The sequence below is a fragment of the Buteo buteo genome, chromosome Z (genome assembly GCF_964188355.1).
Source record: "Buteo buteo chromosome Z, bButBut1.hap1.1, whole genome shotgun sequence".
Taxonomy (NCBI): Eukaryota; Metazoa; Chordata; class Aves; order Accipitriformes; family Accipitridae; genus Buteo; species Buteo buteo.
Window position 1 is genome coordinate 45,386,032 of NC_134204.1, and position 12,943 is coordinate 45,398,974.

The following is a 12,943-nucleotide window of genomic DNA, read 5'->3' on the forward strand; positions in this document are numbered from 1 at the left end:
CAAAATAGTCTGGAGAAGAGATTTTTCCCGATGATGTTGTTTGGATGCTTAGCTAGAATAGCCCTCATTAGGATGCAGTTTACCATTTTCCCCAATTGCCACAGCAACTGCCATATCTGATGCCTGCTTGGCACAATATGAAAGAAAATGATTCCAGTAGCTCCTGTTCAGAAATCTCGAATTGTTTACATTTATGAAGGTGTGGAAAGGGAGCTACAGCAAGTAGTTTTGAAGTGCTGGTTGTGGTATGTTAATCCCTGAGGGCCTGTTTATTTTTATGCAGGATTGAACATAAAAGACTGTAAACTAACAACGTACAGTCTGGAATAAGCAAAGAATTAGGGCACTTAGTGAAGCAGCAGACCTCACATTTTCATAGGTTTATAGCAAGTCTCTTTTTTTTGTGTGTGTGTCTTAAATTAAGGGATGCTGTGGGTTTCTTAATTGCTTTCTTCAGCAGCTTGTCCTTGTGACTGTTCATCTAGAAGATCTCCACTGAATTTCCCAGTTTCCATTTTGTAAGTAAGAGCAGGATTAGTTCATGGCATACAAGATAGCACTGAAGGCAATGCAAGAGAAAGTGTTGTAAAATCTTTTTTCTGCATGTGCTTTTTTTCTTTCCAGTTGCTTTTATTTTTGACTGTATTATAATGCACTTAAACTTTAAGGAGGCCAGAATCTGTAAAAACAAAAGAAAGTATTCATTGCAGCCAAATCTGTATCTGAAGAGTTTCCACTTGAGATTTTGAAATCAAGAAAGTGATGGCAGTGAGGAGTTTGGGCCGTTGTTTTCAAAATACACCAAATAAGAACTTTGACAAATACGAAACTTACACTTCATAGCTTTCTGATACTGTCCAAAGAGAAAATAATTAATATTTAAAAAAACCCCACTGTTATGAAACAGCTAGGTAAGCATTTCTGGACTTATTTTCTAAGGGGGGGGGGGAACAATGATAGGGGATTTACTCAGCAGAAGCCTCATAAGAGTTGCTAGCCAAAATGCTGATGACAAATACCTTTTCATCTCTGTGTCTAGGTTTCAGAAGCAAACAATGTTGCCTCTCTGTAGTTTCTTTGTAAGGAAAAATGCAAATCAGTAATGGTTATTTTTGCAGTTAGAGCCTATTAGATTCTTGGAACATGTGGCTGAATTACCATTCTCCTATCGAAGAAAATGTTACAAGGGAAGAATAAATGCAACAGAAGCAACGGTGAAAGCAACGCACTAGCCTCTAAGTTAGGTGAGAATTTTAAGTGGGAAAATACTGGAAAAACCACCTAATAAATCTTGAAATTGGTTTATAAATAATTATGTTAGATTTTGACCCTTCCTCTTCTCCTTAAAATTCTGATCAGAAGGGCAGGCTAGAACCAGAAACAGAGTCCTGGAAATTGCTTGAGGACCATTTTGTGGATTTTGGACTACCAAAAGGCAAAGTAGCCCTCCAGCTCCCTAACAGGCTTCAGACCAGTCCCTCCTAAAAGTAGGTCTGTACTTGCCCTCCTCCTGGTGGTGGTCTTGCAGGAGGCAGCAGTTAATCAAAATGCTTGTAAAGTGGTCTGTTAATGTACCCTGGTGACATCTTGTCTGAAGGGCTAACAATAATGCTTTGTGTACCTCAATGTTCTAGTTAAGTGCAGACAGTGTGCATATCAGTGGACAACACCCGTCTCCTTAGCTGCAAGTGCCAGTTATGAGCAACTTGAGACAAAAATCCAGCTGTTTCACTAGTAACAATAAAATGATGGTAATTTTTAATATTTCCTTTACTGATAAGCAGTATCTGGTGTTCTGCCATTATAGTTCAACAAATGTAGCAGCCATTTGTCTTGGTTACTGCTGCTCAAAATGCTTTCCAAGTACATGAGTATGTAGGCAGCTGGTATTTATTGCTCTGGGAGAGAACTTGAACTTCAGAAGGAAGCAGAGAAAAAAACCTAAATTTTTGGCTACCTTTTTTCTGTGCCGACTACAGTTGCTGTAAGTATCATGGTGTACAGTAGTTGGAACAAAACAGTTTTGTTTTTTAAAAGCAACAGTCATACAGATTCTAGGTGAGAAGAGAACTTTTCTGGTGTGTGCATTTTTGGCTTCTTGCAGAGACTGCCAGAATTACATTTGCATTCATTTCAGTCTACAACAAGTATTACAGAAGGTTCAACTGTAAGTACTTTCCAAATATAAAGGGCACAGGGGAGAAGGTGACTATGATTTATGATGACATTAAGCTTTTACAGAATATCATACGTGTGTACTAGCTGTCACCATAAAATTAACTGGTACTAATTGGTCAGAGCTGCCAACTCAGTCTGCTTATGAGTGTAACACTCTTCTTTAGGTCATGTTCATTATACTGACATCGTATGTCAGATCCTGAATAAAGTTCATTCAGCCATTTCTGCCGTTCTTCTTGTTTTCCCTACTACGTGTGTGTGCTGCCATCAGCGAGAGTTCACATCTCGGCAAAGACTGGGTCTGTGTGCTTTGGGATATACGTGTCTCAGGTATCTGCCCAGTGGCCACTTCTCCAGCAACAGTGGTGCTATGGGAGGGCATCCTTCATTTGAATCATGCCTGGTGTTTTCCTTTTCTTGGAAACTGACTGGAACAAAATGTTCAAAGCTCTTTCTTCCTCCCTTTGCTCTTTTTTTTTCCTCCCTCTTTCTGTCTTTCACTTCTATGCCTCAAAAGGCTGTAACTGGATTCATTATTGTGTGATTACTCAGCAGTAAACTTCTATGCATTTTGCTTCATTTGGGCAGCTCCTGTTCCTTAGTGACAGCTGCTTGGCTCGGCACACTGTAATTATCAACTCAAAACCAAGATGCTTTTAGGTGCTGAAAGCACATTGGCAGAGACTGAACTTGTCCTCAACCTTGTCATGGGCCACAGCTTCAAAAGATCCCATTTAGTGGCTGGTTGGTTGTGTTGTCGCTGTTGGTACTGGGGCTCTGACAGATCATTATCATAGTGGACCTGTGGGAAGCTGTTGTTATCCTAAAGGAGTACAGGTCCTTGTTTTTCATTAGCTGCTGACATATTGTATAGTTGACTTTTGATTAATGTATCTGTGTTCATTCTCTTTCTCTAAAATAAAGTTTTATTGATATATGGGAGGGGATTTATAAGTGTTAGTGAAAATTTACAAAGCCCTTATTTAAACAGGTGTCTGAAGGAAACTTTGCTGAGAAACAGACCTGTTGGTTTGTTGTCTGTAGTGGAACCAAGGCACTCTCTGCTCCTATTTTAAGTGTACCTCTGTTTGGCTTGCTGACTGGACAGGCAGGCTGTATGCTGACTGAGTGAGTGGTGCCTAGCTGTCTGCAGCCATGGTGGCATACAGAGCATGCCATTGCCTCTGATCCACTAAGGGGCAAGTGGCCCAGGGCTGTATGGTGTGCAGATCGCTTGCAAGGGGCTGTACGTAGCTGAGACTTTTGCTCCCTCCCGAAATTTGTTTTAGCAGAGAAGGAGGACTCTTCCTTCTTTGTCTGCAATGTAGAGAAACATAATTTAGAGCTCAAGTGAGTGGAATGAGATTTCTCATGTTCTCTGCTAGATCTGTTAGCTAGTTGTGTTAGTTTTCATGTTACATGAAAATAACACACCAATCCAAGAGGGGAGAAGAGAAAATATGTGACGTTTTTGCAAGAGAAATGGTCTGGGAAAGTCCTGCTGTTCCCATTGTCAAGCCACAGCTTTTCTTTTCTCACTGTATCAATGGGGCATGTTGGGTTTTCTATCAGAGCTATTAGAATAGGCATCTATCCTACTGCTATTAAAAAAGGCTTTGAAATGTTCTCAAATCCTGCTGGGCTATAGTTTAGTGTAACTTACATAGCAGTTGCAAGTATGAGCACCACTGTTTGCTTAAGCAAAGCTCCCTGTAAGGGGCATGACATAGTCTCATTCATATCCTTCCCTAGGATTTGGGGAGGTTGTCAGACCCTGGAGAATGATGAGAAGTCACCCTGACTGTAGAAACCTCATGACCTTTACACATGGAATAATTCGTGTTTTATAAACATACACATTACAATCTTAGTCCTTTGGAGGATGCAGGACAGAAAAAACAGGTCAGCAGAGGAGGTGATGTGTGGTCTACGATAAGATCTTTTTAAGCTCGAAAAACGAAGCCATGTGCTATATTTGTATGGAAACAGAGGAAGACTTTTTTTCCAGCGCATGTGCAACAAGACAAAAGAAAAGTAATCTTTTCTTTGCAGTTGTTGAGGATCTGATCCTGAAAAACCCTCAGCACGTTCAGTCCTACAAACCCTTAGTGACTTCATTTGAATGACCTCTAAGTGAGACCTTGTAGGGCTTTTGTTTGAAGCTAGTACCATGTAATAATCTTTTGACTGCTTTGTGGCTGCAGTAGAGGTATCTGGCACGGCCCAGCAGTAAAGACAAATTTTCATGCACATGCTGCCAGTTACAACTGCCTTTGTTACCCATAAGTACTGGGACTCTGAAACTGTAATAGGGGCTGAGGGAGAAATGCCCTATGGGGACATTGGCCTCTCACTCCAGGAAAGACACTGAGGTGCTGGAACGTGTCGAGAGAAGGGCAACCAAGTTGGTGAGGGGCCTGGAGCACAAGTCTTATGAGGAGCGGCTGAGGGAACTGGGGCTGTTTAGTCTGGAGAAAAGGAGGCTGAGGGGAGACCTTATCGCTCTCTACAGCTACCTGAAAGAAGATCGTAGTGAGGTGGGTGTTGGTCTTTTCTCCCAAGTCTCCCATATGACAAGAGGAAATGGCCTCAAGTTGCAGCATGGGAGGTTTAGGTTGGATATTAGAGGAAAAATTTCTTTACTGAGAGGGTTGTCAGACAGTGGAATAGGCTGCCCAGGGAAGTGGTGGAGTCACCATCCCTGGAGGTATTAAAAAAGCACATAGACAAGGCACTCCAGAACATGGTTTAGTGGGCATGGATGATGGTTGGACTTGATGATCTTGAAGGTCTTTTCCAACCTAAAGAATTCTATGATTCTATGACAGAAGCCTCTGTGGATGGCATGCCCTAGCAAAGACATGTGCCAGCCTGTCAGTGAAACAAAAGCAGAGCAACAAATGCTTCACCATGGAAGGATGCAGAAATGCTGAAGGACAGAACACCAGTAAAACGGAATAGCATCTTTTCAAGGTCCGTTCACCTTTTAAGATGATTTTGCTCATCTCTCCTGTTGCATGGGGCAGTGTAATGGTTAGTGCTAACCCCTTCTGTGTTCCCAGAGGACAGAGGGCAAACTGAGGTTCTTTTGTTTTCAGTGTACAGGAAGACTCAAGACTTGTTTTCTCTCCTTCCTGCTCATTTTGTTTCTCAGTGAGTAATACAAGGATCTGATCAAAGGGAGAGAAGGTTTCTATTGTTTGTTTACAATGCCCCATGTCTTTATTTGTCTTCTGTGGGTCCTCCTCGGAGATAACCAAACCTGTAACTTTTCTCTGGGTTTAAAGGCCACTTATGGCAAAATCCAGGAAAGGGGGTGGTATGCACAGAATGATAGGAGCAAGTAACCATGTAGGGGCAAAGCCTTAACTATTTGCAGTTAAGGAAGCAGGCAGAGACTGAACCTTCCTCTAGGGGAGGAGTTTACCTCAGTGGGCCCAAAGAACGCAAAACATGGGCATGCATAAGATTCAGCTTTCCTCATGGAAAGCCACACAGTGTGCTGCACCCTGATAGAACTGTAAAAAGTGCTCTGAAACAGGATGAAAATTATTAGGGAAAGGGTAAATAATATGCTTAAAAATGATATATAGAAGACTGGGTTCTCTCATGCTCCTGCAATATTTTCTCTATTGTTCCCTTTTCTTTCCAGCACAATTAGCTGCAACAGGGCAGACCTACCCATCTAACATGGCAGATCAGATGGTATGCTAGCTTTTAGTAAAACAGTTCAGCAAAAGGTAAAGATTAAGTATGTGCTTAACTTTTATACAAGGGGATAGAATTTGAGACTGTGATCTAAGCACATGATTTATTGCTTCACAGGCTTGAAAGCTCCATTTACTTTTCGTATTTCCTTTTGAAAGGGCACCAGTAAAACCCTTCTGTCCTCCCTTATATTGAGGTACAAAATTATTTCCTTTTCTTTTTAAAACGAGAAGAGAAGAAGCAAAGCAGAGAAACCTACATCAAAAATAGGGCAATTTTGTTTGAATTTCACCTTTATACCCTCTTAGGCCAATCTTGAATATGGCTTAGTCTCTGAATGTATGGTGTTTCTTTCAGGTCCTGCTTTTCACACTGGAATCCTGGGATGCTTTTCAGACTATGCCTGTTTCTGAAAACAGAGGTAGAAAAGAGTTAATACTCTGAAGACAGTTTATTAGCCCTTCTCCCCAGCAAGTGTCTATTATATGAGATATGCTACACGGTACTTCCCCATCCTTTGCTCACTGCTTCTCTTTCTGCAGCACAGAAGATCCCTAAAGATTAGTATCATGCTGAAGGGAAAGGATTTCCTGGTCTGAGCTAAGAGAAGGGTGGTGGTGGTGGTGGTGGGATCATTGTCTCCAGTTAACATGGAAGATGGACCAGATTAGCCACAATAAGATAATACTAGCAGAGGTTTTATACAGCAACACATGCACAATAGTCTTTAAGTTTTACAATCATTAATTGTTTGGAAGAAGTGCATTGAGATTGTCATTTACAAATTAAGTATATACACATCTGCAAAGGCAATGTTTGCTCCAAATTCCAGCACAGTTTTCTGCTTAAAAGCTGATTTACCATACTGTGCTGAAATGCTGTTAGTAGGCTGGAAACAGCATAGAAAGGGAAATACAGAGCAATTAATATCTGCTATTTATTCTGAACACAGAGCACCAAATTTAGCTTTCAGTTATTCTGATATATCCCAATTGTTTTAGCATGTAACAGATCAAATCCTTATTTAATACATATTTATTGAAATAAAAACCAGTTTCGGGTTGCTAAGGCTTGAGGGCCTTGTATACCTTAGTTTTTGTATGCAAGGGCAAATTCATGCCTGGAAAAACTGTTGACTTTATTATTCTTGTTTTCCTGAAGGGTGAATTTAGCTCGTAAGGCTCATGCATTTAAAACAATGATAGCATTGTTATTATAATTTATTATTAAGTAGCTCTTATTTGATTATAAGGATCTAATCAAGTATGGCAATATGCCTATCTGTAGCCAAACTGAGAGGATCTTGGCCAACTAAAACAAATCAGTTACCATAACAAAAGAGTAAGATAAAATGCCTCACCAGGAATCAAATATTAACCCCAAAAGACGTCAAACACTTGAGTTTCAGCCAGAGAAGAGCCACGCCAGCTATAGCAAAATGAGTTTACAGTGGGCAAGAGTTGTGGTGCTCCTGCCGCTGTGGGCAGGTGGGGGAGGACTGGGCATCCTGCCAGGAGCTGCAGCACTGTCACAAAGGGAAGTCTAATTCTCAGCCAAGACAATAGAACCTCTGGGGTTTAAAGTATGGATCCTGTGAGGATTTAAGTTGTAAATGAAGCAACTGAAAGGTTAAGCTGCAGCATCATAGGTTTATTGGATTTATCATCAGATGTAGCTCTTGACAGCTAGGAGATGCCTGGGAATTATGCCATTTCTGTGAGTACTCACAGGTTTGCCTTTCATAAATGTCTCTGGTTCTTCCAGGAAGAACACTGCCTGTTAAACTTGCCCATTAAATGTCTCCTCAAAGCCTACTTGGGGTCTGATGCCTGTGAAAAGTCTAGCAAATCACTGATCGCCACTCAGGGATAACTGTTTTACAACTGTTGAATTAAACTGTTCTTTTTCAAAGAAACAAAACAAAATTTAAAATTACTCAGAAACCATACTTGTATAGGTAATGTGACAAGGCCCAAGTGCCTTTCTGACCTTGTTCTTCTGTGGATCCTCCATACTCAGTTTTCTATAACCTGCACCAACACCTTTCATTTAGAGCAGAGTACCTGAGGAACAGGTTTTCTGTTGGCTTATTTTCTTTCTGTTAAAGAGATGTGAGTTGAATCTCAGGTGTGGACTATGTATATGAAAACATGCTGCTTGTTTGTTTGCACCTACAATAGCTGGGCACAAGTCTTGCATGAGAATTTGTTGCCGCTGTATGGTAAAAATTAAACGACAGTAGCACTACACAAAGATAAGTAGAGAATAATAAGTAATGAATGTTGTATCAGATAAATATATCAAATAATCAGAAATACACTCTCAGAACTGAGCTGGCCCATTTCTGCATCCAGGCAACGCTGACAGGTTAAAAAGTTGTTTTGTTTTGTTTTTTTTTAAAAAAAGTGGTTGTTGTCTTTTATTGCCATATTTGAGAGTAGATATCTCAATGTGCCAAAATTTCTGCTCTGGCAATAGCATGCAGAACTGTTGAGATGCTGCTGCTGCAGAATCTGATGGTCATTGGGCTAGACTTGCTGACTGCTGTTTGTAGTGATTTTGTGTCCTCCTGCTATGGAATTCTCTCTGAAATCCCTTCCCTCCTTTTATATGAATGACAAATGCTGTACAAATTTGGTGTACTATCTGAACAATCACCCAGCCATTTACACCTGTTTTTTCTAGTAAGTTCTTAGAAATATTTGGGTCTTCACAACTGCAAGAGAAATGGTGGGAGAAGAAATGAAGAAACTCGCAAAATGTCTTTCTGTGGCACCTCACATTGCATCACAAGCTGAGTGTTTTCTGCGGCTGCTTTTTTCTTATGCAGCTGTAAATATGTTTTTAATATTACCTTGCCCGGTTACTTGGCATATTTAAGATCCTCATTCTTTTCTCAGAGTCCGGGCACAACACATTTCATCAGGACTGTTCCACATGTGTACTGCTAGCAAAATTTTGAACAGTATCCTAGAAAGCAGACTCAGCAGATGATTTACGTGGGCATGCAACACGATAGGATCTTCTAGTGTTGGTAGTTCAGTGAGCAGTGATGATGGAGCCTATCTGCTGTGGCTCTTACTGTCCATCAAACAGTGAGTCCATATTGCAGCCTCTCCATAAGGACAGATCTCTGCTCTGCTGTTCTCATGAGGAATATGGGAACACATCTGGAAGTTAGAGCATTTGTGATATCGTAACTGAGTGAGGTGTTCAAGATGAGACACACTCATGCATACTACATAACTATGTAATTTTTGTGGTCTTTAAGAAACCCAGCCTTAAAAGGACTAGTGTGATCTTTGGATGTGCAGAGATATAGGGAGCTGATTTTATGTTTTTATCACAACCTTGTAGACAGTGATACAAGAACGTGGCTTCCCATTCGGAAAAACAACTGGAAACAACTTCTTTTGAAAGGTTGATGAATTTTTTTCCAGAGAAGAGCCATGAAAATTACTGGTCAATGGGAGAAAATGTTTTCCTGGGAGGGGCTTCCATCTCTTTGCCTTACCAAGAAGAGCGAGAAGAGTGTTGATTATGTATATTTGATACTAGACTTTAAAAGGCTGTCAAACTAGCAGAGAAAGTCTCCTAAAACCCAAGGGAGGGAGATGCAAGCCAGACAAGCTAAAAATTAAGAGACAAAGAAAAAGGCATGCATTTTTATTAGCAATGAAAATGATTACACGTTACGGCAAGTGAATAGTTCAGACTTTCAAATCAAGACTGGCACAGCCACTTTCTGGAGGCAGTCTTCTGCCAAGCACAAGTCATTTAACTCAATACTGTGCTCCATGCTGTGTAGAATGTCAGCTTAGGTGGTGTAACGGTCACATGTGGTGTAAAATGTCCAGACCTATTGTTTGTGACTAAGGGAAAAACACTTTCAGTCTGTCACAGCATTTCACTTTTTAATTATGTGCAGAAACATTTTAATAATTTATACTGCTGAGTGTTCTGCTGTCCATGGCTGGAATCAGTCACATCCAACTGGGTGAATTCAGTGTGGTGAGGTGATCCCAAGTTGCCTGTTTTGCTGGTACCCACTCCAGAACATGGTGTGACCCTCTCTGTTCAGCCTCGTCATCAAAGATAGGTTACCTGGGGAGTGCAGTCCATGCCTGCAGATAGTGTTTGCAGGATAAGCCTCTAAGGCATCATTTCCAGTGTGATGTGCTGTTTGTTAGTGAGTGAAGCACCTAGAAGTCCAGCTCTGTTGGTAGGATGTCTCCAAGACCTTGAGATGAGAAGAGAGCCCTTTTCTGCAGTTGTGCTCCCTGTTGCCAGCCGGTTCCCTGCAGTCATCTGTGGGAGCACCCTGCTTCTATGGCCATGGCCATGTGGTTATTATTTAACAACACAGCCTCTTTTAAGCATTTACCCTTGTTTAATTTGCTTGGTCTCACTTAATATTTTATGTTTCATTTTTCTCTTAAGTGTTTCAACTCAACTTACATTTTAGCTTAATATAATGTATTTTTTACAGTAATCAGACAAGATCTTTTAAACCAGCAATGATGTGTTCTTAAAAGTATAAATGGCAGCTCAAAGGCAATCACCGTTTAGAGTCAAAAGGAGGAAAATACTTAGTCGCCCTTTGAATGTTTGTATATCTTTGCCAGTGAGACAATGTTATGAGACCACTTCTTTGCTAAACCAGTTATGCCACCTCTTTGGCCAAATTCTGCTTTGTTTCTTCAATGCAAATCCAGGATAATCTCTTGGACTTAAACAGAGATCATTTGCTTTATCCTGATACTAACTGAAAGCAGATTTTGACCTGAATTTTTCAGTGTATCTTCTGCTGAAATCTCCTCCCACTGAAGATGGTGTCATTATGGCTGGGGCACTGAGTGTGCTAAACGGATTTTTTTCTTAGCTTGTATTTCTGTCACATCATATGTGTTTGATTTACTTACATTGTTGTTATATTTAATCTCTGCCCATTTAGTCACATTTACTGTCCATTTTTATTTGTTTAGTAACTCGGTGCAGCTCAGAAAGGTAACAGGGATGGATAGAGCGTGACAAGTTGCAAATATATTCTGTGCAGATCTCTTCTGTGGCTTGCTGTGTTTCAGTTTTCACAGTTTGTTCTATGGGATGGGTTGTTTATTCAAGTGCTTGGTTTATATAAGAGCATTTAGCAGCAGCTGTAAGTGTACTACAGAGAAGTATTTGGTATGTTTCTTATTTATTTTTTCCTCTATTGTTTGTGAATTCCTCCAGGAACTTCACAAAAAACTTTTGTACTGCTAGGGCCAGCATTAGGGGTGTGCTGGGTTCAAAATGGAGAGGAACCCCACAAAATTCAGAAAGCTGACTGTTCATCACCAGGTCTTTGGCAGCTGTGGAGAGAAGCAAGTGAAAAACTGCCTCTGCTGTAGTTTTGCTGCTGATGCCAGTCGGACAGGATCTCAGCCCTACTCCCTGTCTGTGGGCTTTGTGGACTTTTTAAGATGGTGACACTGGTAACATGGAGCTGAACTTCTCTCTCTATGAAAGGAAGAGAGGCATCCTCCTAGTGATACTGGTCAGGCAAAGGGAAAGAGAAGAATTCTTCAAGAGACAGGGTTGAATGTCAGCTTTGGCAGGGGGTAGAGGGGACTACTCATTTATTAGTAAGGATTTTTTAAAGCACAGGTCACGAAGGTGTGCCATGCTCCCGTGCTTGGGCAGCGTGCCGGGGCAGCAGTCCTCCCTGATTGTCCGCCCTGTGACCAGTATTAGCAGAGGTAAGGGATGCCAGCTAACTTGCGTCCGTGGGGAAAAGTTGTGTTTTGGTTCAGGCCTGTTTTGTGCTGACTGCATTTTGTGCTTTACCTGAAAAGCCAGTGCTGTGGAGGAAGTGAAAATACAAAGCAAATTCCTTCTGACTGCAGGGGAGCTGCTCAGGTAGCTGGCCAAAGCAAGCATACACATATAAATGCATCATCATGATAAAACTTAGTCTTACGCTAGACCAGAGTTTGACAAGAGTGAAAAACATTGGTACCTTGCAGTCTCATTTCATGTGTACTTGGTTATTAAAGGGATGTGTAGCCTCTGCTGGGAGACCTGGCATCAGAGGAGGGGGTGGGCAATGTCACCCCTGCAGCTGCCAGCTGCAGGGACAGGAGCAAGCCCTTGCGGGTCTGATGTGGCATGGGAAGAAGCTGGCTTTCCTCACTCCACTCCCAGGGCATGGTGGGCTTGCTTGCATGCTGGCCTGGGGGTTTCTGGTAGGTGCCAGCTGGGTCTGGTGGAGGTCTGCTCCATGGGTGCACTGCCTACCTGGCAGACTCATGATGGAGGTGCCTGGGGACATCTCTCACTCTCCTGGCTTGCTCCAGCACTGGGCTCCCCTCGCGTGCATGCACATGGACACAAAGTGCATTTATATGCAGTGCACTCAGGTTACGTCACCGTAGGCTCAGGTTGTGGGTCACACGTGTTTTTCTCTTGTAGACTGTGGGCCCTTTCTCCAAATGCTGCTGACAGCAATGGGGACAGTCTGTGCCATTTCTCCCCACTGCTGTTACCAGCAGCACTCAGTTTTCCATCTTTCAGTAATGGAGGCAAGGTGGTTTCTGCATAAGTAGTCACCCATTTTGGAACAGGCGTGTGGCCAAGCATGGAGGCAGGGGTTGGTCTGCATCTGAATATATCCTAAAATATTGGCACAGTTCAGTCCTGGTCCCTGCAGTTAAGCAGCTGAGCTGAGACTCATGCCTTTGCAGAAGCTGGCCTGATGCCTGTGCACTGCTATTTTCTTCACTGTGTTTAGGATTTAAGCTGCAAATAGGCTTTGTCCAAGTAGGGTTAAATTTCAGTGTTTGCAAAAGCAGCTAAGTGCACTGAGGGTAAATTCATCAGTAGATGCTGACTGTTTTGTACAATTTCAGCAACACAAGCTGTCAACCCTGTTGAGTCGGCCAGTTAAAACTGCCCTTACAGCTGCTTTATTTAGCTTGAACATTGCAAATTGGTAATGAATTCTACAAAATTTGGTACAGTCATTTAAATATTACATCTTTTAGTGGAAGCTTGTGCTGAAATGAGAATGTAAAATGAG

General features: G+C 41.7%; 1 protein-coding gene across 2 annotated transcripts in view; it reads left to right on the forward strand.

The window, feature by feature from the left end:
* The window catches only part of NTRK2 (neurotrophic receptor tyrosine kinase 2), a 206,705-nt gene that overhangs the window by 139,562 nt on the left and 54,200 nt on the right, over nucleotides 1-12,943 (forward strand). The gene's annotated exons all lie outside the window — the stretch shown is intronic.